This window comes from Triturus cristatus, chromosome 12 (genome assembly GCF_964204655.1).
Source record: "Triturus cristatus chromosome 12, aTriCri1.1, whole genome shotgun sequence".
Taxonomy (NCBI): domain Eukaryota; kingdom Metazoa; phylum Chordata; class Amphibia; order Caudata; family Salamandridae; genus Triturus; species Triturus cristatus.
In genome coordinates, this window is record NC_140595.1 from 726,393,002 (window position 1) to 726,420,480 (window position 27,479).

At 40.3% G+C, this 27,479-nt stretch overlaps 9 non-coding genes across 9 annotated transcripts; all 9 read right to left on the minus strand.

Moving 5' to 3' along the window:
- Nucleotides 1–732: 732 nt before the first annotated feature.
- Nucleotides 733–814, minus strand: TRNAS-CGA (transfer RNA serine (anticodon CGA)). Its single transcript has one exon. It is a non-coding gene; the product is annotated as a tRNA-Ser (tRNA).
- Nucleotides 815–4,755: 3,941 nt separating this feature from the next.
- Nucleotides 4,756–4,837, minus strand: TRNAS-CGA (transfer RNA serine (anticodon CGA)). Its single transcript has one exon. It is a non-coding gene; the product is annotated as a tRNA-Ser (tRNA).
- Nucleotides 4,838–8,771: 3,934 nt separating this feature from the next.
- TRNAS-AGA (transfer RNA serine (anticodon AGA)) lies at nucleotides 8,772–8,853 on the minus strand. The gene has a single exon. It is a non-coding gene; the product is annotated as a tRNA-Ser (tRNA).
- A 2,588-nt stretch (nucleotides 8,854–11,441) lies between these two features.
- On the minus strand, nucleotides 11,442–11,513 carry TRNAH-GUG (transfer RNA histidin (anticodon GUG)). Its single transcript has one exon. It is a non-coding gene; the product is annotated as a tRNA-His (tRNA).
- A 1,281-nt stretch (nucleotides 11,514–12,794) lies between these two features.
- On the minus strand, nucleotides 12,795–12,876 carry TRNAS-CGA (transfer RNA serine (anticodon CGA)). Its single transcript has one exon. It is a non-coding gene; the product is annotated as a tRNA-Ser (tRNA).
- A 3,941-nt stretch (nucleotides 12,877–16,817) lies between these two features.
- On the minus strand, nucleotides 16,818–16,899 carry TRNAS-AGA (transfer RNA serine (anticodon AGA)). The gene has a single exon. It is a non-coding gene; the product is annotated as a tRNA-Ser (tRNA).
- Nucleotides 16,900–19,487: 2,588 nt separating this feature from the next.
- Nucleotides 19,488–19,559, minus strand: TRNAH-GUG (transfer RNA histidin (anticodon GUG)). Its single transcript has one exon. It is a non-coding gene; the product is annotated as a tRNA-His (tRNA).
- A 1,281-nt stretch (nucleotides 19,560–20,840) lies between these two features.
- Nucleotides 20,841–20,922, minus strand: TRNAS-AGA (transfer RNA serine (anticodon AGA)). The gene has a single exon. It is a non-coding gene; the product is annotated as a tRNA-Ser (tRNA).
- A 3,941-nt stretch (nucleotides 20,923–24,863) lies between these two features.
- Nucleotides 24,864–24,945, minus strand: TRNAS-CGA (transfer RNA serine (anticodon CGA)). The gene has a single exon. It is a non-coding gene; the product is annotated as a tRNA-Ser (tRNA).
- Between the last annotated feature and the right edge of the window lie 2,534 nt (nucleotides 24,946–27,479).

A 27,479-nucleotide genomic window follows, 5' to 3' on the forward strand; every position in this document is an offset into this window, starting at 1 on the left:
GGGGACCCACAACACGCTTTTCTTAGCTCACTGAATTAAAGTATAAACTTCCGCCGTGTGTGTGTGGTAAAGGCTTGTTAATATGGTTCCTTTTCCAATTCAAGCCTGACAACAAGAGGCAGGAACCACGTGGCTTCGGAAGCTCAGGAAAGTAGCCACCAACCACAGAGAAAGAGAGAACTGGCAGTATGAGAGGTGGAGAAAACAGAAGCGGGAGCAAGGAGCTCAAATGAGATTGATGGCGTTTAAATAGAGCGCGTAAAGGAACAGTTACACAGCTAAGAAATGGGAAAGACAGACTAGGGAAAAAAACACAGAAAGAGCCTGTAGATGAAATTCTCTTCCTGGGACAGCAGGTTAAGAGAAATTACACATGGGGAGGTTAAGCATGTAACACGGGGGAGAATAAAAAAGAAAATGCAGTTTTATGAAGTGTGTTTGCCAATCCAGCCAGCACTTTTGTTCTATTTCTCTCTTTGCGTCTTTTATTGGTAAAGTAACTTTCAAGTGCATGCGCAGGTATGAATGAGAGAGCAACGGTATAATAATTTGAAGCGTTTACACCAGTGCTAAAGTAGGAATGAGGTGTAGCAAAGACATGAAAGAGGTAGCGATAACAAATATGTGGAGAGGCAATAGTGACACAAAAATAAGCCACCTATTTATAAAACTGAAATGGAAGAAATACTAAAGGTTAACTTCTGAAATTGTAGCCGATAATAAAAAGATTCTCGTTGTTGGCAGGATTCTAACCTGCGCGGGGATACCCCAATGGATTTCGAGTCCATCGCCTTAACCACTCAGCCACAACAACTTGCTGTAAGCTGCCTACAAATATTTTGTTTGAAAGTTTTGAAGTTTTCCCACATCAAAGTACTGATATTCTGCAATGCGCTTTTTAAAAACAATGTTTTTTTCATCATGCACGTTCTGTCCTAAAAACAAAAATTGCATGAGTATATCTCTGGATCTGTAAAAGGATACGCTTGCATTCAAACTCCCTTGTGGCACTCAAGTTTTTTGGACCCTGTTGCACTCTGTTTTTGCGCTGCTTTTAGTCTACGACCCATATTACAGAAGTCAACCATCTCTGAGTATTTGGGACTCCTTTGTAAGTGCCTTATCTTTAATCCTTGAAAAGCTCTATAATAAAGGGGTCTGTCAAAGATTGCTTGAATGGAAGATAAAAGAAGGCCCACTTGTCTCACCAAATGCAGTAGAGAAACCTGATGTTTTACTCATGTTATCCTTAGTTCAGTTTTTGGTAGACCTGGCATCCTTAAGGTGGCCTACCAGCAACCTTTTTGCTTTTCACCTCACGTTTTGCTGTATCTTTATGTTGGCCTTAGGACTCTAATCACTTTATCACTACTGTGAGAAAGTGGCTCTGTATATACTGTTCCCAAATAGGTACAGTGTGCACAGAGTCCCCAGTCCCCAGAGGTTTGGCAGAGGCTAAAGTTAGATATAACCTTACTCTCTAAAGTGGTAGCTTGCCGAGCAGTAAGGCAGTATCAGAGTACAGTGTAAAACATTTGTTGTACACACTCAGTCAGCAAATGGTCTCACACACTCAAGAACTGAACTCTAGGCCATTGGTTTGCATACAAAAGATATTGTTGTTTTATTTTAGAACCAACAATAGGTATCAAAATATACTTTCTCAGAATGAGATGCTTTAGTTAAATACTTTGCAATAGGCAATTGACTTTTGCAGGTCATAGTTACAGTTTATTGCAATAGGCAACACAATTTGAATCACAATAATACATTGAGCTCAATGGGAATTTTAAGTTATATGCAATTAATTACTTTCAGGATTACTTTTCTAAATCCAGGACTGGATCCTAGATTCAGTCCTGGGACAGTTCTTGGAAACAAGTGAGTAAATTCGTTTTAGTTACTGTTGTGATTTTTAAGCAATATTTTGCTATTTTAAAAGTTGACACTTAGAAACTTTTGCTGATCAAATTACCAATGTTATCCTATGGAAGGAAATTCACTTAGCAGGTAAGTGGGGTTATGGTTACTTTTTCTAGGTCAGTGTTGGATCCTAGATCCAGCACTACTGTACCACCTGTAAGCAGTTGAGAAACTGCGTTTAAGTTATACAGGCGATTTTTAAGGAATATTTACATGTTTGCAAAATCGACACTTAGAAGAAATTTCACAGAAAAACAGTCAATGGTTTCCTATGGAAGAAAATTCAAGTTACGGGTAAAGTACGTTCTCGTTACTTTTGTAATCCAGTGCTGGGCTCCTAGGCTCAGTACTGGGACATCTATCTAAAACAGGTAAACAATTACGTTTTCACAGTTGGTACGATTTTTAAAGAATATTTGTAAGTTTCAAAAATCGACACTTAGAAAATTTTCAGCAAAAAGCAGGCAATGATATCCCATGGAAGGAAATTCGAGTTACTGGTAAGTACGGTTAAAATTACTTTTCAGGGTCAGTACTGAGCTCCAAGATGCAGCACTGAGGTCTCTCCTGATAACAGGTGAGTAAATCAGAATTCGTTGTTCGGCTGATTTTAGATGAATATTTTAAAGTTCCAAAACTCCACACCACTTAGAAGAATTTCCAAGTGAAACAACGAAATTTTAGCCTATGGAAGAAAAGTGAGTTATCGACTTTTAGGTAAGTACTCGACTGGCAGAGTTATGGTTCTGGGCATAGACTCAGGGGTCTCCCAGGGGAGTCCCAGCCTACTTGCCAAGCCTTAAACTCCCCTTTTATTACATATAATTTACACCTAAGGTAGGCCCTAGGTAGTCCTAGGTGCATGATGCTATGTAAGTAAAAAATAAGATATGTACTTTGGTGGTTCGCGTGTCCTGTAAGTACCAAACAGTCTATTTCATTTTTCACTACTGTGAGGTCTACCCCTCTCATAGGTTAGCTCTGTGTATTCCCCTATACTTTTTATTTGTTAATTCCATATCGGAGAGGAGTAGCTTTATTTATTTATTGAAAGTCCTACTTACTGGTGAGGTTGGATTTAACTTTACTATTTTAGAAATGCCACTTTTAGAGAGTGAACATGTCTCTGCACTTACTGCTCTATTTGCCTGAAACCTGGCCCCAATACACGTCTGGATTGGGCTGGGTGACAGCAAAATTTGTGCCTTCCCTCTAGAGAGCCACAACACAGGTCACTCAACTGCACCTGGGGGGTGAGCTCCGCTCCCCCTCCACCCCCAATAGGTTCAAGAACGATAATTTATGTAAGTAAATACATTATAGCTACAGCTTATAATCATGCGAGTTTAAATCATTTGTTGTTAGATGGTTTAAATATTTGAAAGGATCTGTTTTTAATAGACATTTTACAAAAACCACTGGCACATTTGCTAATTCTGTAAAATTAACACCCAACTGCCGTGACATTGCCAACCACAATGCCGTGACTCGGATTCAAACCGAGGTTGCTGCGGCCACAACGCAGAGTACTAACCACTATACGATCACGGCGAGCTACTTGGGCACAACGACATACAGGGACATGGAGAATTTATAATTCGGAACACTCAGGGCTATTCCTGTGATAGGCTGGATGTATTCATTGCTTCCTCATTCCTCATTCAGAGGCTGCGTCTCCTCATTGGTTGATAGGCTGAAACCGTTTCCTGGCCGCCTGCTTGTGAAATGCCAGGAGTCAAAGATCACACATTACACTTGCGGACCTGTGATGGGACACCAATGCAGAGAAACCCACCTGGCACAGACCTTCTATTCTGTCTATTAGACCTGCATCTTCCCTGCACCTTTCAAGCCATTTGTATGTGAAGCAAGAAAGAGTTAGAGAGTGATCCATCTACACTTTTATAGGGAGGATGTCGCCGTGAGCTCCTCCCAGCTAATCACACGAACAGCAGAAAAGCAAGATAAATACACAGTTGAGGGGTGGGCTGCATGGTTATGTTTTTGAGTAAATATTGAAACTGACCTCAGTGGCTCATTAGCAGAGCTGCGGCTAATGACTGGTGCCAAATCATGATGAAGCAAGCACCATGGCTCGTAGGGGACCCACAACACGCTTTTCTTAGCTCACTGAATTAAAGTATAAACTTCCGCCGTGTGTGAGTGGTAAAGGCTTGTTAATATAGTTCCTTTTCCAATTCAAGTCTGACAACAAGAGGCAGGAACCACGTGGCTTCGGAAGCTCAGGAAAGTAGCCACCAACCACAGAGAAAGAGAGAACTGGCAGTATGAGAGGTGGAGAAAACAGAAGCGGGAGCAAGGAGCTCAAATGAGATTGATGGCGTTTAAATAGAGCGCGTAAAGGAACAGTTACACAGCTAAGAAATGGGAAAGACAGACTAGGGAAAAAAACACAGAAAGAGCCAGTAGATGAAATTCTCTTCCTGGGACAGCAGGTTAAGAGAAATTACACATGGGGAGGTTAAGCATGTAACACGGGGGAGAATAAAAAAGAAAATGCAGTTTTATGAAGTGTGTTTGCCAATCCAGCCAGCACTTTTGTTCTATTTCTCTCTTTGCGTCTTTTATTGGTAAAGTAACTTTCAAGTGCATGCGCAGGTATGAATGAGAGAGCAACGGTATAATAATTTGAAGCGTTTACACCAGTGCTAAAGTAGGAATGAGGTGTAGCAAAGAAATGAAAGAGGTAGCGATAACAAATATGTGGAGAGGCAATAGTGACACAAAAATAAGCCACCTATTTATAAAACTGAAATGGAAGAAATACTAAAGGTTAACTTCTGAAATTGTAGCCGATAATAAAAAGATTCTCGTTGTTGGCAGGATTCGAACCTGCGCGGGGATACCCCAATGCATTTCGAGTCCATCGCCTTAACCACTCGGCCACAACAACTTGCTGTAAGCTGCCTACAAATATTTTGTTTGAAAGTTTTGAAGTTTTCCCACATCAAAGTACTGATATTCTGCAATGCGCTTTTTAAAAACAATGTTTTTTTCATCATGCACGTTCTGTCCTAAAAACAAAAATTGCATGAGTACATCTCTGGATCTGTAAAAGGATACGCTTGCATTCAAACTCCCTTGTGGCACTCAAGTTTTTTGGACCCTGTTGCACTCTGTTTTTGCGCTGCTTTTAGTCTACGACCCATATTACAGAAGTCAACCATCTCTGAGTATTTGGGACTCCTTTGTAAGTGCCTTATCTTTAATCCTTGAAAAGCTCTATAATAAAGGGGTCTGTCAAAGATTGCTTGAATGGAAGATAAAAGAAGGCCCACTTGTCTCACCAAATGCAGTAGAGAAACCTGATGTTTTACTCATGTTATCCTTAGTTCAGTTTTTGGTAGACCTGGCATCCTTAAGGTGGCCTACCAGCAACCTTTTTGCTTTTCACCTCACGTTTTGCTGTATCTTTATGTTGGCCTTAGGACTCTAATCACTTTATCACTACTGTGAGAAAGTGGCTCTGTATATACTGTTCCCAAATAGGTACAGTGTGCACAGAGTCCCCAGTCCCCAGAGGTTTGGCAGAGGCTAAAGTTAGATATAACCTTACTCTCTAAAGTGGTAGCTTGCCGAGCAGTAAGGCAGTATCAGAGTACAGTGTAAAACATTTGTTGTACACACTCAGTCAGCAAATGGTCTCACACACTCAAGAACTGAACTCTAGGCCATTGGTTTGCATACAAAAGATATTGTTGTTTTATTTTAGAACCAACAATAGGTATCAAAATATACTTTCTCAGAATGAGATGCTTTAGTTAAATACTTTGCAATAGGCAATTGACTTTTGCAGGTCATAGTTACAGTTTATTGCAATAGGCAACACAATTTGAATCACAATAATACATTGAGCTCAATGGGAATTTTAAGTTATATGCAATTAATTACTTTCAGGATTACTTTCCTAAATCCAGGACTGGATCCTAGATTCAGTCCTGGGACAGTTCTTGGAAACAAGTGAGTAAATTCGTTTTAGTTACTGTTGTGATTTTTAAGCAATATTTTGCTATTTTACAAGTTGACACTTAGAAACTTTTGCTGATCAAATTACCAATGTTATCCTATGGAAGGAAATTCACTTAGCAGGTAAGTGGGGTTATGGTTCCTTTTTCTAGGTCAGTGTTGGATCCTAGATCCACCACTACTGTACCACCTGTAAGCAGGTGAGAAACTGCGTTTAAGTTATACAGGCGATTTTTAAGGAATATTTACATGTTTGCAAAATCGACACTTAGAAGAAATTTCACAGAAAAACAGTCAATGGTTTCCTATGGAAGAAAATTCAAGTTACGGGTACAGTACATTCTCGTTACTTTTGTAATCCAGTGCTGGGCTCCTAGGCTCAGTACTGGGACATCTATCTAAAACAGGTAAACAATTACGTTTTCACAGTTGGTACGATTTTTAAAGAATATTTGTAAGTTTCAAAAATCGACACTTAGAAAATTTTCAGCAAAAAGCAGGCAATGATATCCCATGGAAGGAAATTCGAGTTACTGGTAAGTACGGTTAAAATTACTTTTCATGGTCAGTACTGAGCTCCAAGATGCAGCACTGAGGTCTCTCCTGATAACAGGTGAGTAAATCAGAATTCGTTGTTCGGCTGATTTTAGATGAATATTTTAAAGTTCCAAAACTCCACACCACTTAGAAGAATTTCCAAGTGAAACAACGAAATTTTAGCCTATGGAAGAAAAGTGAGTTATCGGCTTTTAGGTAAGTACTCGACTGGCAGAGTTATGGTTCTGGGCATAGACTCAGGGGTCTCCCAGGGGAGTCCCAGCCTACTTGCCAAGCCTTAAACTCCCCTTTTATTACATATAATTTACACCTAAGGTAGGCCCTAGGTAGTCCTAGGTGCATGATGCTATGTAAGTAAAAAATAAGATATGTAATTTGGTGGTTCGCGTGTCCTGTAAGTACCAAACAGTCTATTTCATTTTTCACTACTGTGAGGTCTACCCCTCTCATAGGTTAGCTCTGTGTATTCCCCTATACTTTTTATTTGGTAATTCCATATCGGAGAGGAGTAGCTTTATTTATTTATTGAAAATCCTACTTACTGGTGAGGTTGGATTTAACTTTACTATTTTAGAAATGCCACTTTTAGAGAGTGAACATTTCTCTGCACTTACTGCTCTATTTGCCTGAAACCTGGCCCCAATACACGTCTGGATTGGGCTGGGTGACAGCAAAATTTGTGCCTTCCCTCTAGAGAGCCACAACACAGGTCACTCAACTGCACCTGGGGGGTGAGCTCCACTCCCCCTCCACCCCCAATAGGTTCAAGAACGATAATTTATGTAAGTAAATACATTATAGCTACAGCTTATAATCATGCGAGTTTAAATCATTTGTTGTTAGATGGTTTAAATATTTGAAAGGATCTGTTTTTAATAGACATTTTACAAAAACCACTGGTACATTTGCTAATTCTGTAAAATTAACACGCAACTGCCGTGACATTGCCAACCACAATGCCGTGACTCGGATTCGAACCAAGGTTGCTGCGGCCACAACGCAGAGTACTAACTACTATACGATCACGGCGAGCTACTTGGGCTCAACGACATATAGTGACATGGAGAATTTATAATTCGGAACACTCAGGGCTATTCCTGTGATAGGCTGGATGTATTCATTGCTTCCTCATTCAGAGGCTGCGTCTCCTCAGTGGTTGATAGGCTGAAACCGTTTCCTGGCCGCCTGCTTGTGAAATGCCAGGAGTCAAAGATCACACATTACACTTGCGGACCTGTGATGGGACACCAATGCAGAGAAACCCACCTGGCACAGACCTTCTATTCTGTCTATTAGACCTGCATCTTCCCTGCACCTTTCAAGCCATTTGTATGTGAAGCAAGAAAGAGTTAGAGAGTGATCCATCTACACTTTTATAGGGAGGATGTCGCCGTGAGCTCCTCCCAGCTAATCACACGAACAGCAGAAAAGCAAGATAAATACACAGTTGAGGGGTGGGCTGCATGGTTATGTTTTTGAGTAAATATTGAAACTGACCTCAGTGGCTCATTAGCAGAGCTGCGGCTAATGACTGGTGCCAAATCATGATGAAGCAAGCACCATGGCTCGTAGGGGACCCACAACACGCTTTTCTTAGCTCACTGAATTAAAGTATAAACTTCCGCCGTGTGTGAGTGGTAAAGGCTTGTTAATATAGTTCCTTTTCCAATTCAAGTCTGACAACAAGAGGCAGGAACCACGTGGCTTCGGAAGCTCAGGAAAGTAGCCACCAACCACAGAGAAAGAGAGAACTGGCAGTATGAGAGGTGGAGAAAACAGAAGCGGGAGCAAGGAGCTCAAATGAGATTGATGGCGTTTAAATAGAGCGCGTAAAGGAACAGTTACACAGCTAAGAAATGGGAAAGGCAGACTAGGGAAAAAAACACAGAAAGAGCCTGTACATGAAATTCTCTTCCTGGGACAGCAGGTTAAGAGAAATTACACATGGGGAGGTTAAGCATGTAACACGGGGGAGAATAAAAAAGAAAATGCAGTTTTATGAAGTGTGTTTGCCAATCCAGCCAGCACTTTTGTTCTATTTCTCTCTTTGCGTCTTTTATTGGTAAAGTAACTTTCAAGTGCATGCGCAGGTATGAATGAGAGAGCAACGGTATAATAATTTGAAGCGTTTACACCAGTGCTAAAGTAGGAATGAGGTGTAGCAAAGACATGAAAGAGGTAGCGATAACAAATATGTGGAGAGGCAATAGTGACACAAAAATAAGCCACCTATTTATAAAACTGAAATGGAAGAAATACTAAAGGTTACCTTCTGAAATTGTAGCCGATAATAAAAAGATTCTCTTTGTTGGCAGGATTCGAACCTGCGCGGGGATACCCCAATGGATTTCTAGTCCATCGCCTTAACCACTCGGCCACAACAACTTGCTGTAAGCTGCCTACAAATATTTTGTTTGAAAGTTTTGAAGTTTTCCCACATCAAAGTACTGATATTCTGCAATGCGCTTTTTAAAAACAATGTTTTTTTCATCATGCACGTTCTGTCCTAAAAATAAAAATTGCATGAGTATATCTCTGGATCTGTAAAAGGATACGCTTGCATTCAAACTCTCTTGTGGCACTCAAGTTTTTTGGACCCTGTTGCACTCTGTTTTTGTGCTGCTTTTAGTCTACGACCCATATTACAGAAGTCAACCATCTCTGATTATTTGGGACTCCTTTGTAAGTGCCTTATCTTTAATCCTTGAAAAGCTCTATAATAAAGGGGTGTGTCAAAGATTGCTTGAATGGAAGATAAAAGAAGGCCCACTTGTCTCACCAAATGCAGTAGAGAAACCTGATGTTTTACTCATGTTATCCTTAGTTCAGTTTTTGTTAGACCTGGCATCCTTAAGGTGGCCTACCAGCAACCTTTTTGCTTTTCACCTCACGTTTTGCTGTATCTTTATGTTGGCCGTAGGACTCTAATCACTTTATCACTACTGTGAGAAAGTGGCTCTGTATATACTGTTCCCAAATAGGTACAGTGTGCACAGAGTCCCCAGTCCCCAGAGGTTTGCCAGAGGCTAAAGTTAGATATAACCTTACTCTCTAAAGTGGTAGCTTGCCGAGCAGTAAGGCAGTATCAGAGTACAGTGTAAAACATTTGTTGTACACACTCAGTCAGCAAATGGTCTCACACACTCAAGAACTGAACTCTAGGCCATTGGTTTGCATACAAAAGATATTGTTGTTTTATTTTAGAACCAACAATAGGTATCAAAATATACTTTCTCAGAATGAGATGCTTTAGTTAAATACTTTGCAATAGGCAATTGACTTTTGCAGGTCATAGTTACAGTTTATTGCAATAGGCAACACAATTTGAATCACAATAATACATTGAGCTCAATGGGAATTTTAAGTTATATGCAATTAATTACTTTCAGGATTACTTTTCTAAATCCAGGACTGGATCCTAGATTCAGTCCTGGGACAGTTCTTGGAAACAAGTGAGTAAATTCGTTTTAGTTACTGTTGTGATTTTTAAGCAATATTTTGCTATTTTAAAAGTTGACACTTAGAAACTTTTGCTGATCAAATTACCAATGTTATCCTATGGAAGGAAATTCACTTAGCAAGTAAGTGGGGTTATGGTTACGTTTTCTAGGTCAGTGTTGGATCCTAGATCCAGCACTACTGTACCACCTGTAAGCAGGTGAGAAACTGCGTTTAAGTTATACAGGCGATTTTTAAGGAATATTTACATGTTTGCAAAATCGACACTTAGAAGAAATTTCACAGAAAAACAGTCAATGGTTTCCTATGGAAGAAAATTCAAGTTACGGGTAAAGTACGTTCTCGTTACTTTTGTAATCCAGTGCTGGGCTCCTAGGCTCAGTACTGGGACATCTATCTAAAACAGGTAAACAATTACGTTTTCACAGTTGGTACGATTTTTAAAGAATATTTGTAAGTTTCAAAAATCGACACTTAGAAAATTTTCAGCAAAAAGCAGGCAATGATATCCCATGGAAGGAAATTCGAGTTACTGGTAAGTACGGTTAAAATTACTTTTCAGGGTCAGTACCGAGCTCCAAGATGCAGCACTGAGGTCTCTCCTGATAACAGGTGAGTAAATCAGAATTCGTTGTTCGGCTGATTTTAGATGAATATTTTAAAGTTCCAAAACTCCACACCACTTAGAAGAATTTCCAAGTGAAACCACTCAATGTTAGCCTATGGAAGAAAAGTGAGTTATCGGCTTTTAGGTAAGTACTCGACTGGCAGAGTTATGGTTCTGGGCATAGACTCAGGGGTCTCCCAGGGGAGTCCCAGCCTACTTGCCAAGCCTTAAACTCCCCTTTTATTACATATAATTTACACCTAAGGTAGGCCCTAGGTAGTCCTAGGTGCATGATGCTATGTAAGTATAACATAAGATATGTACTTTGGTGGTTCGCGTGTCCTGTAAGTACCAAACAGTCTATTTCATTTTTCACTACTGTGAGGTCTACCCCTCTCATAGGTTAGCTCTGTGTATTCCCCTATACTTTTTATTTGGTAATTCCATATCAGAGAGGAGTAGCTTTATTTATTTATTTAAAATCCTACTTACTGGTGAGGTTGGATTTAACTTTACTATTTTAGAAATGCCACTTTTAGAGAGTGAACATGTCTCTGCACTTACTGCTCTATTTGCCTGAAACCTGGCCCCAATACACGTCTGGATTGGGCTGGGTGACAGCAAAATTTGTGCCTTCCCTCTAGAGAGCCACAACACAGGTCACTCAACTGCACCTGGAGGGTGAGCTCCGCTCCCCCTCCACCCCCAATAGGTTCAAGAACGATAATTTATGTAAGTAAATACATTATAGCTACAGCTTATAATCATGCGAGTTTAAATCATTTGTTGTTAGATGGTTTAAATATTTGAAAGGATCTGTTTTTAATAGACATTTTACAAAAACCACTGGTACATTTGCTAATTCTGTAAAATTAACACCCAACTGCCGTGACATTGCCAACCACAATGCCGTGACTCGGATTCGAACCGAGGTTGCTGCGGCCACAACGCAGAGTACTAACCACTATACGATCACGGCGAGCTACTTGGGCTCAACGACATACAGTGACATGGAGAATTTATAATTCGGAACACTCAGGGCTGTTCCTGTGATAGGCTGGATGTATTCATTGCTTCCTCATTCCTCATTCAGAGGCTGCGTCTCCTCAGTGGTTGATAGGCTGAAACCGTTTCCTGGCCGCCTGCTTGTGAAATGCCAGGAGTCAAAGATCACACATTACACTTGCGGACCTGTGATGGGACACCAATGCAGAGAAACCCACCTGGCACAGACCTTCTATTCTGTCTATTAGACCTGCATCTTCCCTGCACCTTTCAAGCCATTTGTATGTGAAGCAAGAAAGAGTTAGAGAGTGATCCATCTACACTTTTATAGGGAGGATGTCGCCGTGAGCTCCTCCCAGCTAATCACACGAACAGCAGAAAAGCAAGATAAATACACAGTTGAGGGGTGGGCTGCATGGTTATGTTTTTGAGTAAATATTGAAACTGACCTCAGTGGCTCATTAGCAGAGCTGCGGCTAATGACTGGTGCCAAATCATGATGAAGCAAGCACCATGGCTCGTAGGGGACCCACAACACGCTTTTCTTAGCTCACTGAATTAAAGTATAAACTTCCGCCGTGTGTGAGTGGTAAAGGCTTGTTAATATAGTTCCTTTTCCAATTCAAGTCTGACAACAAGAGGCAGGAACCACGTGGCTTCGGAAGCTCAGGAAAGTAGCCACCAACCACAGAGAAAGAGAGAACTGGCAGTATGAGAGGTGGAGAAAACAGAAGCGGGAGCAAGGAGCTCAAATGAGATTGATGGCGTTTAAATAGAGCGCGTAAAGGAACAGTTACACAGCTAAGAAATGGGAAAGACAGACTAGGGAAAAAAACACAGAAAGAGCCAGTAGATGAAATTCTCTTCCTGGGACAGCAGGTTAAGAGAAATTACACATGGGGAGGTTAAGCATGTAACACGGGGGAGAATAAAAAAGAAAATGCAGTTTTATGAAGTGTGTTTGCCAATCCAGCCAGCACTTTTGTTCTATTTCTCTCTTTGCGTCTTTTATTGGTAAAGTAACTTTCAAGTGCATGTGCAGGTATGAATGAGAGAGCAACGGTATAATAATTTGAAGCGTTTACACCAGTGCTAAAGTAGGAATGAGGTGTAGCAAAGAAATGAAAGAGGTAGCGATAACAAATATGTGGAGAGGCAATAGTGACACAAAAATAAGCCACCTATTTATAAAACTGAAATGGAAGAAATACTAAAGGTTAACTTCTGAAATTGTAGCCGATAATAAAAAGATTCTCGTTGTTGGCAGGATTCGAACCTGCGCGGGGATACCCCAATGGATTTCGAGTCCATCGCCTTAACCACTCGGCCACAACAACTTGCTGTAAGCTGCCTACAAATATTTTGTTTGAAAGTTTTGAAGTTTTCCCACATCAAAGTACTGATATTCTGCAATGCGCTTTTTAAAAACAATGTTTTTTTCATCATGCACGTTCTGTCCTAAAAACAAAAATTGCATGAGTACATCTCTGGATCTGTAAAAGGATACGCTTGCATTCAAACTCCCTTGTGGCACTCAAGTTTTTTGGACCCTGTTGCACTCTGTTTTTGCGCTGCTTTTAGTCTACGACCCATATTACAGAAGTCAACCATCTCTGAGTATTTGGGACTCCTTTGTAAGTGCCTTATCTTTAATCCTTGAAAAGCTCTATAATAAAGGGGTCTGTCAAAGATTGCTTGAATGGAAGATAAAAGAAGGCCCACTTGTCTCACCAAATGCAGTAGAGAAACCTGATGTTTTACTCATGTTATCCTTAGTTCAGTTTTTGTTAGACCTGGCATCCTTAAGGTGGCCTACCAGCAACCTTTTTGCTTTTCACCTCACGTTTTGCTGTATCTTTATGTTGGCCTTAGGACTCTAATCACTTTATCACTACTGTGAGAAAGTGGCACTGTATATACTGTTCCCAAATAGGTACAGTGTGCACAGAGTCCCCAGTCCCCAGAGGTTTGGCAGAGGCTAAAGTTAGATATAACCTTACTCTCTAAAGTGGTAGCTTGCCGAGCAGTAAGGCAGTATCAGAGTACAGTGTAAAACATTTGTTGTACACACTCAGTCAGCAAATGGTCTCACACACTCAAGAACTGAACTCTAGGCCATTGGTTTGCATACAAAAGATATTGTTGTTTTATTTTAGAACCAACAATAGGTATCAAAATATACTTTCTCAGAATGAGATGCTTTAGTTAAATACTTTGCAATAGGCAATTGACTTTTGCAGGTCATAGTTACAGTTTATTGCAATAGGCAACACAATTTGAATCACAATAATACATTGAGCTCAATGGGAATTTTAAGTTATATGCAATTAATTACTTTCAGGATTACTTTCCTAAATCCAGGACTGGATCCTAGATTCAGTCCTGGGACAGTTCTTGGAAACAAGTGAGTAAATTCGTTTTAGTTACTGTTGTGATTTTTAAGCAATATTTTGCTATTTTACAAGTTGACACTTAGAAACTTTTGCTGATCAAATTACCAATGTTATCCTATGGAAGGAAATTCACTTAGCAGGTAAGTGGGGTTATGGTTCCTTTTTCTAGGTCAGTGTTGGATCCTAGATCCACCACTACTGTACCACCTGTAAGCAGGTGAGAAACTGCGTTTAAGTTATACAGGCGATTTTTAAGGAATATTTACATGTTTGCAAAATCGACACTTAGAAGAAATTTCACAGAAAAACAGTCAATGGTTTCCTATGGAAGAAAATTCAAGTTACGGGTAAAGTACATTCTCGTTACTTTTGTAATCCAGTGCTGGGCTCCTAGGCTCAGTACTGGGACATCTATCTAAAACAGGTAAACAATTACGTTTTCACAGTTGGTACGATTTTTAAAGAATATTTGTAAGTTTCAAAAATCGACACTTAGAAAATTTTCAGCAAAAAGCAGGCAATGATATCCCATGGAAGGAAATTCGAGTTACTGGTAAGTACGGTTAAAATTACTTTTCAGGGTCAGTACTGAGCTCCAAGATGCAGCACTGAGGTCTCTCCTGATAACAGGTGAGTAAATCAGAATTCGTTGTTCGGCTGATTTTAGATGAATATTTTAAAGTTCCAAAACTCCACACCACTTAGAAGAATTTCCAAGTGAAACCACTCAATGTTAGCCTATGGAAGAAAAGTGAGTTATCGGCTTTTAGGTAAGTACTCGACTGGCAGAGTTATGGTTCTGGGCATAGACTCAGGGGTCTCCCAGGGGAGTCCCAGCCTACTTGCCAAGCCTTAAACTCCCCTTTTATTACATATAATTTACACCTAAGGTAGGCCCTAGGTAGTCCTAGGTGCATGATGCTATGTAAGTAAAAAATAAGATATGTACTTTGGTGGTTCGCGTGTCCTGTAAGTACCAAACAGTCTATTTCATTTTTCACTACTGTGAGGTCTACCCCTCTCATAGGTTAGCTCTGTGTATTCCCCTATACTTTTTATTTGGTAATTCCATATCGGAGAGGAGTAGCTTTATTTATTTATTGAAAATCCTACTTACTGGTGAGGTTGGATTTAACTTTACTATTTTAGAAATGCCACTTTTAGAGAGTGAACATGTCTCTGCACTTACTGCTCTATTTGCCTGAAACCTGGCCCCAATACACGTCTGGATTGGGCTGGGTGACAGCAAAATTTGTGCCTTCCCTCTAGAGAGCCACAACACAGGTCACTCAACTGCACCTGGGGGGTGAGCTCCGCTCCCCCTCCACCCCCAATAGGTTCAAGAACGATAATTTATGTAAGTAAATACATTATAGCTACAGCTTATAATCATGCGAGTTTAAATCATTTGTTGTTAGATGGTTTAAATATTTGAAAGGATCTGTTTTTAATAGACATTTTACAAAAACCACTGGTACATTTGCTAATTCTGTAAAATTAACACCCAACTGCCGTGACATTGCCAACCACAATGCCGTGACTCGGATTCGAACCGAGGTTGCTGCGGCCACAACGCAGAGAACTAACCACTATACGATCACGGCGAGCTACTTGGGCTCAACAACATACAATGACATGGAGAATTTATAATTCGGAACACTCAGGGCTGTTCCTGTGATAGGCTGGATGTATTCATTGCTTCCTCATTCCTCATTCAGAGGCTGCGTCTCCTCAGTGGTTGATAGGCTGAAACCGTTTCCTGGCCGCCTGCTTGTGAAATGCCAGGAGTCAAAGATCACACATTACACTTGCGGACCTGTGATGGGACACCAATGCAGAGAAACCCACCTGGCACAGGCCTTCTATTCTGTCTATTAGACCTGCATCTTCCCTGCACCTTTCAAGCCATTTGTATGTGAAGCAAGAAAGAGTTAGAGAGTGATCCATCTACACTTTTATAGGGAGGATGTCGCCGTGAGCTCCTCCCAGCTAATCACACGAACAGCAGAAAAGCAAGATAAATACACAGTTGAGGGGTGGGCTGCATGGTTATGTTTTTGAGTAAATATTGAAACTGACCTCAGTGGCTCATTAGCAGAGCTGCGGCTAATGACTGGTGCCAAATGATGATGAAGCAAGCACAATGGCTCGTAGGGGACCCACGACACGCTTTTCTTAGCTCACTGAATTAAAGTATAAACTTCCGCCGTGTGTGAGTGGTAAAGGCTTGTTAATATGGTTCCTTTTCCAATTCAAGTCTGACAACAAGAGGCAGGAACCACGTGGCTTCGGAAGCTCAGGAAAGTAGCCACCAACCACAGAGAAAGAGAGAACTGGCAGTATGAGAGGTGGAGAAAACAGAAGCGGGAGCAAGGAGCTCAAATGAGATTGATGGCGTTTAAATAGAGCGCGTAAAGGAACAGTTACACAGCTAAGAAATGGGAAAGACAGACTAGGGAAAAAAACACAGAAAGAGCCTGTACATGAAATTCTCTTCCTGGGACAGCAGGTTAAGAGAAATTACACATGGGGAGGTTAAGCATGTAACACGGGGGAGAATAAAAAAGAAAATGCAGTTTTATGAAGTGTGTTTGCCAATCCAGCCAGCACTTTTGTTCTATTTCTCTCTTTGCGTCTTTTATTGGTAAAGTAACTTTCAAGTGCATGCGCAGGTATGAATGAGAGAGCAACCGTATAATAATTTGAAGCGTTTACACCAGTGCTAAAGTAGGAATGAGGTGTAGCAAAGACATGAAAGAGGTAGCGATAACAAATATGTGGAGAGGCAATAGTGACACAAAAATAAGCCACCTATTTATAAAACTGAAATGGAAGAAATACTAAAGGTTAACTTCTGAAATTGTAGCCGATAATAAAAAGATTCTCGTTGTTGGCAGGATTCGAACCTGCGCGGGGATACCCCAATGGATTTCTAGTCCATCGCCTTAACCACTCGGCCACAACAACTTGCTGTAAGCTGCCTACAAATATTTTGTTTGAATCTTTTGAAGTTTTCCCACATCAAAGTACTGATATTCTGCAATGCGCTTTTTAAAAACAATGTTTTTTTCATAATGCACGTTCTGTCCTAAAAACAAAAATTGCATGAGTATATCTCTGGATCTGTAAAAGGATACGCTTGCATTCAAACTCTCTTGTGGCACTCAAGTTTTTTGGACCCTGTTGCACTCTGTTTTTGCGCTGCTTTTAGTCTACGACCCATATTACAGATGTCAACCATCTCTGAGTATTTGGGACTCCTTTGTAAGTGCCTTATCTTTAATCCTTGAAAAGCTCTATAATAAAGGGGTCTGTCAAAGATTGCTTGAATGGAAGATAAAAGAAGGCCCACTTGTCTCACCAAATGCAGTAGAGAAACCTGATGTTTTACTCATGTTATCCTTAGTTCAGTTTTTGGTAGACCTGGCATCCTTAAGGTGGCCTACCAGCAACCTTTTTGCTTTTCACCTCACGTTTTGCTGTATCTTTATGTTGGCCTTAGGACTCTAATCACTTTATCACTACTGTGAGAAAGTGGCTCTGTATATACTGTTCCCAAATAGGTACAGTGTACACAGAGTCCCCAGTCCCCAGAGGTTTGGCAGAGGCTAAAGTTAGATATAACCTTACTCTCTAAAGTGGTAGCTTGCCGAGCAGTAAGGCAGTATCAGAGTACAGTGTAAAACATTTGTTGTACACACTCAGTCAGCAAATGGTCTCACACACTCAAGAACTGAACTCTAGGCCATTGGTTTGCATACAAAAGATATTGTTGTTTTATTTTAGAACCAACAATAGGTATCAAAATATACTTTCTCAGAATGAGATGCTTTAGTTAAATACTTTGCAATAGGCAATTGACTTTTGCAGGTCATAGTTACAGTTTATTGCAATAGGCAACACAATTTGAATCACAATAATACATTGAGCTCAATGGGAATTTTAAGTTATATGCAATTAATTACTTTCAGGATTACTTTTCTAAATCCAGGACTGGATCCTAGATTCAGTCCTGGGACAATTCTTGGAAACAAGTGAGTAAATTCGTTTTAGTTACTGTTGTGATTTTTAAGCAATATTTTGCTATTTTAAAAGTTGACACTTAGAAACTTTTGCTGATCAAATTACCAATGTTATCCTATGGAAGGAAATTCACTTAGCAGGTAAGTGGGGTTATGGTTACGTTTTCTAGGTCAGTGTTGGATCCTAGATCCAGCACTACTGTACCACCTGTAAGCAGTTGAGAAACTGCGTTTAAGTTATACAGGCGATTTTTAAGGAATATTTACATGTTTGCAAAATCGACACTTAGAAGAAATTTCACAGAAAAACAGTCAATGGTTTCCTATGGAAGAAAATTCAAGTTACGGGTAAAGTACGTTCTCGTTACTTTTGTAATCCAGTGCTGGGCTCCTAGGCTCAGTACTGGGACATCTATCTAAAACAGGTAAACAATTACGTTTTCACAGTTGGTACGATTTTTAAAGAATATTTGTAAGTTTCAAAAATCGACACTTAGAAAATTTTCAGCAAAAAGCAGGCAATGATATCCCATGGAAGGAAATTCGAGTTACTGGTAAGTACGGTTAAAATTACTTTTCAGGGTCAGTACTGAGCTCCAAGATGCAGCACTGAGGTCTCTCCTGATAACAGGTGAGTAAATCAGAATTCGTTGTTCGGCTGATTTTAGATGAATATTTTAAAGTTCCAAAACTCCACACCACTTAGAAGAATTTCCAAGTGAAACCACTCAATGTTAGCCTATGGAAGAAAAGTGAGTTATCGGCTTTTAGGTAAGTACTCGACTGGCAGAGTTATGGTTCTGGGCATAGACTCAGGGGTCTCCCAGGGGAGTCCCAGCCTACTTGCCAAGCCTTAAACTCCCCTTTTATTACATATAATTTACACCTAAGGTAGGCCCTAGGTAGTCCTAGGTGCATGATGCTATGTAAGTAAAAAATAAGATATGTACTTTGGTGGTTCGCGTGTCCTGTAAGTACCAAACAGTCTATTTCATTTTTCACTACTGTGAGGTCTACCCCTCTCATAGGTTAGCTCTGTGTATTCCCCTATACTTTTTATTTGGTAATTCCATATCGGAGAGGAGTAGCTTTATTTATTTATTGAAAATCCTACTTACTGGTGAGGTTGGATTTAACTTTACTATTTTAGAAATGCCACTTTTAGAGAGTGAACATGTCTCTGCACTTACTGCTCTATTTGCCTGAAACCTGGCCCCAATACACGTCTGGATTGAGCTGGGTGACAGCAAAATTTGTGCCTTCCCTCTAGAGAGCCACAACACAGGTCACTCAACTGCACCTGGGGGGTGAGCTCCGCTCCCCCTCCACCCCCAATAGGTTCAAGAACGATAATTTATGTAAGTAAATACATTATAGCTACAGCTTATAATCATGCGAGTTTAAATCATTTGTTGTTAGATGGTTTAAATATTTGAAAGGATCTGTTTTTAATAGACATTTTACAAAAACCACTGGTACATTTGCTAATTCTGTAAAATTAACACCCAACTAACGTGACATTGCCAACCACAATGCCGTGACTCGGATTCGAACCGAGGTTGCTGCGGCCACAACGCAGAGTACTAACCACTATACGATCACGGCGAGCTACTTGGGCTCAACGACATACAATGACATGGAGAATTTATAATTCGGAACACTCAGGGCTGTTCCTGTGATAGGCTGGATGTATTCATTGCTTCCTCATTCCTCATTCAGAGGCTGCGTCTCCTCGGTGGTTGATAGGCTGAAACCGTTTCCTGGCCGCCTGCTTGTGAAATGCCAGGAGTCAAAGATCACACATTACACTTGCAGACCTGTGATGGGACACCAATGCAGAGAAACCCACCTGGCACAGGCCTTCTATTCTGTCTATTAGACCTGCATCTTCCCTGCACCTTTCAAGCCATTTGTATGTGAAGCAAGAAAGAGTTAGAGAGTGATCCATCTACCCTTTTATAGGGAGGATGTCGCCGTGAGCTCCTCCCAGCTAATCACACGAACAGCAGAAAAGCAAGATAAATACACAGTTGAGGGGTGGGCTGCATGGTTATGTTTTTGAGTAAATATTGAAACTGACCTCAGTGGCTCATTAGCAGAGCTGCGGCTAATGACTGGTGCCAAATGATGATGAAGCAAGCACAATGGCTCGTAGGGGACCCACAACACGCTTTTCTTAGCTCACTGAATTAAAGTATAAACTTCCGCCGTGTGTGAGTGGTAAAGGCTTGTTAATATGGTTCCTTTTCCAATTCAAGTCTGACAACAAGAGGCAGGAACCACGTGGCTTCGGAAGCTCAGGAAAGTAGCCACCAACCACAGAGAAAGAGAGAACTGGCAGTATGAGAGGTGGAGAAAACAGAAGCGGGAGCAAGGAGCTCAAATGAGATTGATGGCGTTTAAATAGAGCGCGTAAAGGAACAGTTACACAGCTAAGAAATGGGAAAGACAGACTAGGGAAAAAAACACAGAAAGAGCCTGTACATGAAATTCTCTTCCTGGGACAGCAGGTTAAGAGAAATTACACATGGGGAGGTTAAGCATGTAACACGGGGGAGAATAAAAAAGAAAATGCAGTTTTATGAAGTGTGTTTGCCAATCCAGCCAGCACTTTTGTTCTATTTCTCTCTTTGCGTCTTTTATTGGTAAAGTAACTTTCAAGTGCATGCACAGGTATGAATGAGAGAGCAACCGTATAATAATTTGAAGCGTTTACACCAGTGCTAAAGTAGGAATGAGGTGTAGCAAAGACATGAAAGAGGTAGTGATAACAAATATGTGGAGAGGCAATAGTGACACAAAAATAAGCCACCTATTTATAACACTGAAATGGAAGAAATACTAAAGGTTAACTTCTGAAATTGTAGCCGATAATAAAAAAATTCTCGTTGTTGGCAGGATTCGAACCTGCGCGGGGATACCCCAATGGATTTCTAGTCCATCGCCTTAACCACTCGGCCACAACAACTTGCTGTAAGCTGCCTACAAATATTTTGTTTGAAAGTTTTGAAGTTTTCCCACATCAAAGTACTGATATTCTGCAATGCGCTTTTTAAAAACAATGTTTTTTTCATCATGCACGTTCTGTCCTAAAAAGAAAAATTGCATGAGTATATCTCTGGATCTGTAAAAGGATACGCTTGCATTCAAACTCTCTTGTGGCACTCAAGTTTTTTGGACCCTGTTGCACTCTGTTTTTGTGCTGCTTTTAGTCTACGACCCATATTACAGAAGTCAACCATCTCTGATTATTTGGGACTCCTTTGTAAGTGCCTTATCTTTAATCCTTGAAAAGCTCTATAATAAAGGGGTCTGTCAAAGATTGCTTGAATGGAAGATAAAAGAAGGCCCACTTGTCTCACCAAATGCAGTAGAGAAACCTGATGTTTTACTCATGTTATCCTTAGTTCAGTTTTTGTTAGACCTGGCATCCTTAAGGTGGCCTACCAGCAACCTTTTTGCTTTTCACCTCACGTTTTGCTGTATCTTTACGTTGGCCTTAGGACTCTAATCACTTTATCACTACTGTGAGAAAGTGGCTCTGTATATACTGTTCCCAAATAGGTACAGTGTGCACAGAGTCCCCAGTCCCCAGAGGTTTGGCAGAGGCTAAAGTTAGATATAACCTTACTCTCTAAAGTGGTAGCTTGCCGAGCAGTAAGGCAGTATCAGAGTACAGTGTAAAACATTTGTTGTACACACTCAGTCAGCAAATGGTCTCACACACTCAAGAACTGAACTCTAGGCCATTGGTTTGAATACAAAAGATATTGTTGTTTTATTTTAGAACCAACAATAGGTATCAAAATATACTTTCTCAGAATGAGATGCTTTAGTTAAATACTTTGCAATAGGCAATTGACTTTTGCAGGTCATAGTTACAGTTTATTGCAATAGGCAACACAATTTGAATCACAATAATACATTGAGCTCAATGGGAATTTTAAGTTATATGCAATTAATTACTTTCAGGATTACTTTTCTAAATCCAGGACTGGATCCTAGATTCAGTCCTGGGACAGTTCTTGGAAACAAGTGAGTAAATTCGTTTTAGTTACTGTTGTGATTTTTAAGCAATATTTTGCTATTTTAAAAGTTGACACTTAGAAACTTTTGCTGATCAAATTACCAATGTTATCCTATGGAAGGAAATTCACTTAGCAGGTAAGTGGGGTTATGGTTACGTTTTCTAGGTCAGTGTTGGATCCTAGATCCAGCACTACTGTACCACCTGTAAGCAGTTGAGAAACTGCGTTTAAGTTATACAGGCGATTTTTAAGGAATATTTACATGTTTGCAAAATCGACACTTAGAAGAAATTTCACAGAAAAACAGTCAATGGTTTCCTATGGAAGAAAATTCAAGTTACGGGTAAAGTACGTTCTCGTTACTTTTGTAATCCAGTGCTGGGCTCCTAGGCTCAGTACTGGGACATCTATCTAAAACAGGTAAACAATTACGTTTTCACAGTTGGTACGATTTTTAAAGAATATTTGTAAGTTTCAAAAATCGACACTTAGAAAATTTTCAGCAAAAAGCAGGCAATGATATCCCATGGAAGGAAATTCGAGTTACTGGTAAGTACGGTTAAAATTACTTTTCAGGGTCAGTACTGAGCTCCAAGATGCAGCACTGAGGTCTCTCCTGATAACAGGTGAGTAAATCAGAATTCGTTGTTCGGCTGATTTTAGATGAATATTTTAAAGTTCCAAAACTCCACACCACTTAGAAGAATTTCCAAGTGAAACAACGAAATTTTAGCCTATGGAAGAAAAGTGAGTTATCGGCTTTTAGGTAAGTACTCGACTGGCAGAGTTATGGTTCTGGGCATAGACTCAGGGGTCTCCCAGGGGAGTCCCAGCCTACTTGCCAAGCCTTAAACTCCCCTTTTATTACATATAATTTACACCTAAGGTAGGCCCTAGGTAGTCCTAGGTGCATGATGCTATGTAAGTAAAAAATAAGATATGTACTTTGGTGGTTCGCGTGTCCTGTAAGTACCAAACAGTCTATTTCATTTTTCACTACTGTGAGGTCTACCCCTCTCATAGGTTAGCTCTGTGTATTCCCCTATACTTTTTATTTGTTAATTCCATATCGGAGAGGAGTAGCTTTATTTATTTATTGAAAGTCCTACTTACTGGTGAGGTTGGATTTAACTTTACTATTTTAGAAATGCCACTTTTAGAGAGTGAACATGTCTCTGCACTTACTGCTCTATTTGCCTGAAACCTGGCCCCAATACACGTCTGGATTGGGCTGGGTGACAGCAAAATTTGTGCCTTCCCTCTAGAGAGCCACAACACAGGTCACTCAACTGCACCTGGGGGGTGAGCTCCGCTCCCCCTCCACCCCCAATAGGTTCAAGAACGATAATTTATGTAAGTAAATACATTATAGCTACAGCTTATAATCATGCGAGTTTAAATCATTTGTTGTTAGATGGTTTAAATATTTGAAAGGATCTGTTTTTAATAGACATTTTACAAAAACCACTGGCACATTTGCTAATTCTGTAAAATTAACACCCAACTGCCGTGACATTGCCAACCACAATGCCGTGACTCGGATTCAAACCGAGGTTGCTGCGGCCACAACGCAGAGTACTAACCACTATACGATCACGGCGAGCTACTTGGGCACAACGACATACAGGGACATGGAGAATTTATAATTCGGAACACTCAGGGCTATTCCTGTGATAGGCTGGATGTATTCATTGCTTCCTCATTCCTCATTCAGAGGCTGCGTCTCCTCAGTGGTTGATAGGCTGAAACCGTTTCCTGGCCGCCTGCTTGTGAAATGCCAGGAGTCAAAGATCACACATTACACTTGCGGACCTGTGATGGGACACCAATGCAGAGAAACCCACCTGGCACAGACCTTCTATTCTGTCTATTAGACCTGCATCTTCCCTGCACCTTTCAAGCCATTTGTATGTGAAGCAAGAAAGAGTTAGAGAGTGATCCATCTACACTTTTATAGGGAGGATGTCGCCGTGAGCTCCTCCCAGCTAATCACACGAACAGCAGAAAAGCAAGATAAATACACAGTTGAGGGGTGGGCTGCATGGTTATGTTTTTGAGTAAATATTGAAACTGACCTCAGTGGCTCATTAGCAGAGCTGCGGCTAATGACTGGTGCCAAATCATGATGAAGCAAGCACCATGGCTCGTAGGGGACCCACAACACGCTTTTCTTAGCTCACTGAATTAAAGTATAAACTTCCGCCGTGTGTGAGTGGTAAAGGCTTGTTAATATAGTTCCTTTTCCAATTCAAGTCTGACAACAAGAGGCAGGAACCACGTGGCTTCGGAAGCTCAGGAAAGTAGCCACCAACCACAGAGAAAGAGAGAACTGGCAGTATGAGAGGTGGAGAAAACAGAAGCGGGAGCAAGGAGCTCAAATGAGATTGATGGCGTTTAAATAGAGCGCGTAAAGGAACAGTTACACAGCTAAGAAATGGGAAAGACAGACTAGGGAAAAAAACACAGAAAGAGCCAGTAGATGAAATTCTCTTCCTGGGACAGCAGGTTAAGAGAAATTACACATGGGGAGGTTAAGCATGTAACACGGGGGAGAATAAAAAAGAAAATGCAGTTTTATGAAGTGTGTTTGCCAATCCAGCCAGCACTTTTGTTCTATTTCTCTCTTTGCGTCTTTTATTGGTAAAGTAACTTTCAAGTGCATGCGCAGGTATGAATGAGAGAGCAACGGTATAATAATTTGAAGCGTTTACACCAGTGCTAAAGTAGGAATGAGGTGTAGCAAAGAAATGAAAGAGGTAGCGATAACAAATATGTGGAGAGGCAATAGTGACACAAAAATAAGCCACCTATTTATAAAACTGAAATGGAAGAAATACTAAAGGTTAACTTCTGAAATTGTAGCCGATAATAAAAAGATTCTCGTTGTTGGCAGGATTCGAACCTGCGCGGGGATACCCCAATGCATTTCGAGTCCATCGCCTTAACCACTCGGCCACAACAACTTGCTGTAAGCTGCCTACAAATATTTTGTTTGAAAGTTTTGAAGTTTTCCCACATCAAAGTACTGATATTCTGCAATGCGCTTTTTAAAAACAATGTTTTTTTCATCATGCACGTTCTGTCCTAAAAACAAAAATTGCATGAGTACATCTCTGGATCTGTAAAAGGATACGCTTGCATTCAAACTCCCTTGTGGCACTCAAGTTTTTTGGACCCTGTTGCACTCTGTTTTTGCGCTGCTTTTAGTCTACGACCCATATTACAGAAGTCAACCATCTCTGAGTATTTGGGACTCCTTTGTAAGTGCCTTATCTTTAATCCTTGAAAAGCTCTATAATAAAGGGGTCTGTCAAAGATTGCTTGAATGGAAGATAAAAGAAGGCCCACTTGTCTCACCAAATGCAGTAGAGAAACCTGATGTTTTACTCATGTTATCCTTAGTTCAGTTTTTGGTAGACCTGGCATCCTTAAGGTGGCCTACCAGCAACCTTTTTGCTTTTCACCTCACGTTTTGCTGTATCTTTATGTTGGCCTTAGGACTCTAATCACTTTATCACTACTGTGAGAAAGTGGCTCTGTATATACTGTTCCCAAATAGGTACAGTGTGCACAGAGTCCCCAGTCCCCAGAGGTTTGGCAGAGGCTAAAGTTAGATATAACCTTACTCTCTAAAGTGGTAGCTTGCCGAGCAGTAAGGCAGTATCAGAGTACAGTGTAAAACATTTGTTGTACACACTCAGTCAGCAAATGGTCTCACACACTCAAGAACTGAACTCTAGGCCATTGGTTTGCATACAAAAGATATTGTTGTTTTATTTTAGAACCAACAATAGGTATCAAAATATACTTTCTCAGAATGAGATGCTTTAGTTAAATACTTTGCAATAGGCAATTGACTTTTGCAGGTCATAGTTACAGTTTATTGCAATAGGCAACACAATTTGAATCACAATAATACATTGAGCTCAATGGGAATTTTAAGTTATATGCAATTAATTACTTTCAGGATTACTTTCCTAAATCCAGGACTGGATCCTAGATTCAGTCCTGGGACAGTTCTTGGAAACAAGTGAGTAAATTCGTTTTAGTTACTGTTGTGATTTTTAAGCAATATTTTGCTATTTTACAAGTTGACACTTAGAAACTTTTGCTGATCAAATTACCAATGTTATCCTATGGAAGGAAATTCACTTAGCAGGTAAGTGGGGTTATGGTTCCTTTTTCTAGGTCAGTGTTGGATCCTAGATCCACCACTACTGTACCACCTGTAAGCAGGTGAGAAACTGCGTTTAAGTTATACAGGCGATTTTTAAGGAATATTTACATGTTTGCAAAATCGACACTTAGAAGAAATTTCACAGAAAAACAGTCAATGGTTTCCTATGGAAGAAAATTCAAGTTACGGGTACAGTACATTCTCGTTACTTTTGTAATCCAGTGCTGGGCTCCTAGGCTCAGTACTGGGACATCTATCTAAAACAGGTAAACAATTACGTTTTCACAGTTGGTACGATTTTTAAAGAATATTTGTAAGTTTCAAAAATCGACACTTAGAAAATTTTCAGCAAAAAGCAGGCAATGATATCCCATGGAAGGAAATTCGAGTTACTGGTAAGTACGGTTAAAATTACTTTTCAGGGTCAGTACTGAGCTCCAAGATGCAGCACTGAGGTCTCTCCTGATAACAGGTGAGTAAATCAGAATTCGTTGTTCGGCTGATTTTAGATGAATATTTTAAAGTTCCAAAACTCCACACCACTTAGAAGAATTTCCAAGTGAAACAACGAAATTTTAGCCTATGGAAGAAAAGTGAGTTATCGGCTTTTAGGTAAGTACTCGACTGGCAGAGTTATGGTTCTGGGCATAGACTCAGGGGTCTCCCAGGGGAGTCCCAGCCTACTTGCCAAGCCTTAAACTCCCCTTTTATTACATATAATTTACACCTAAGGTAGGCCCTAGGTAGTCCTAGGTGCATGATGCTATGTAAGTAAAAAATAAGATATGTAATTTGGTGGTTCGCGTGTCCTGTAAGTACCAAACAGTCTATTTCATTTTTCACTACTGTGAGGTCTACCCCTCTCATAGGTTAGCTCTGTGTATTCCCCTATACTTTTTATTTGGTAATTCCATATCGGAGAGGAGTAGCTTTATTTATTTATTGAAAATCCTACTTACTGGTGAGGTTGGATTTAACTTTACTATTTTAGAAATGCCACTTTTAGAGAGTGAACATTTCTCTGCACTTACTGCTCTATTTGCCTGAAACCTGGCCCCAATACACGTCTGGATTGGGCTGGGTGACAGCAAAATTTGTGCCTTCCCTCTAGAGAGCCACAACACAGGTCACTCAACTGCACCTGGGGGGTGAGCTCCACTCCCCCTCCACCCCCAATAGGTTCAAGAACGATAATTTATGTAAGTAAATACATTATAGCTACAGCTTATAATCATGCGAGTTTAAATCATTTGTTGTTAGATGGTTTAAATATTTGAAAGGATCTGTTTTTAATAGACATTTTACAAAAACCACTGGTAC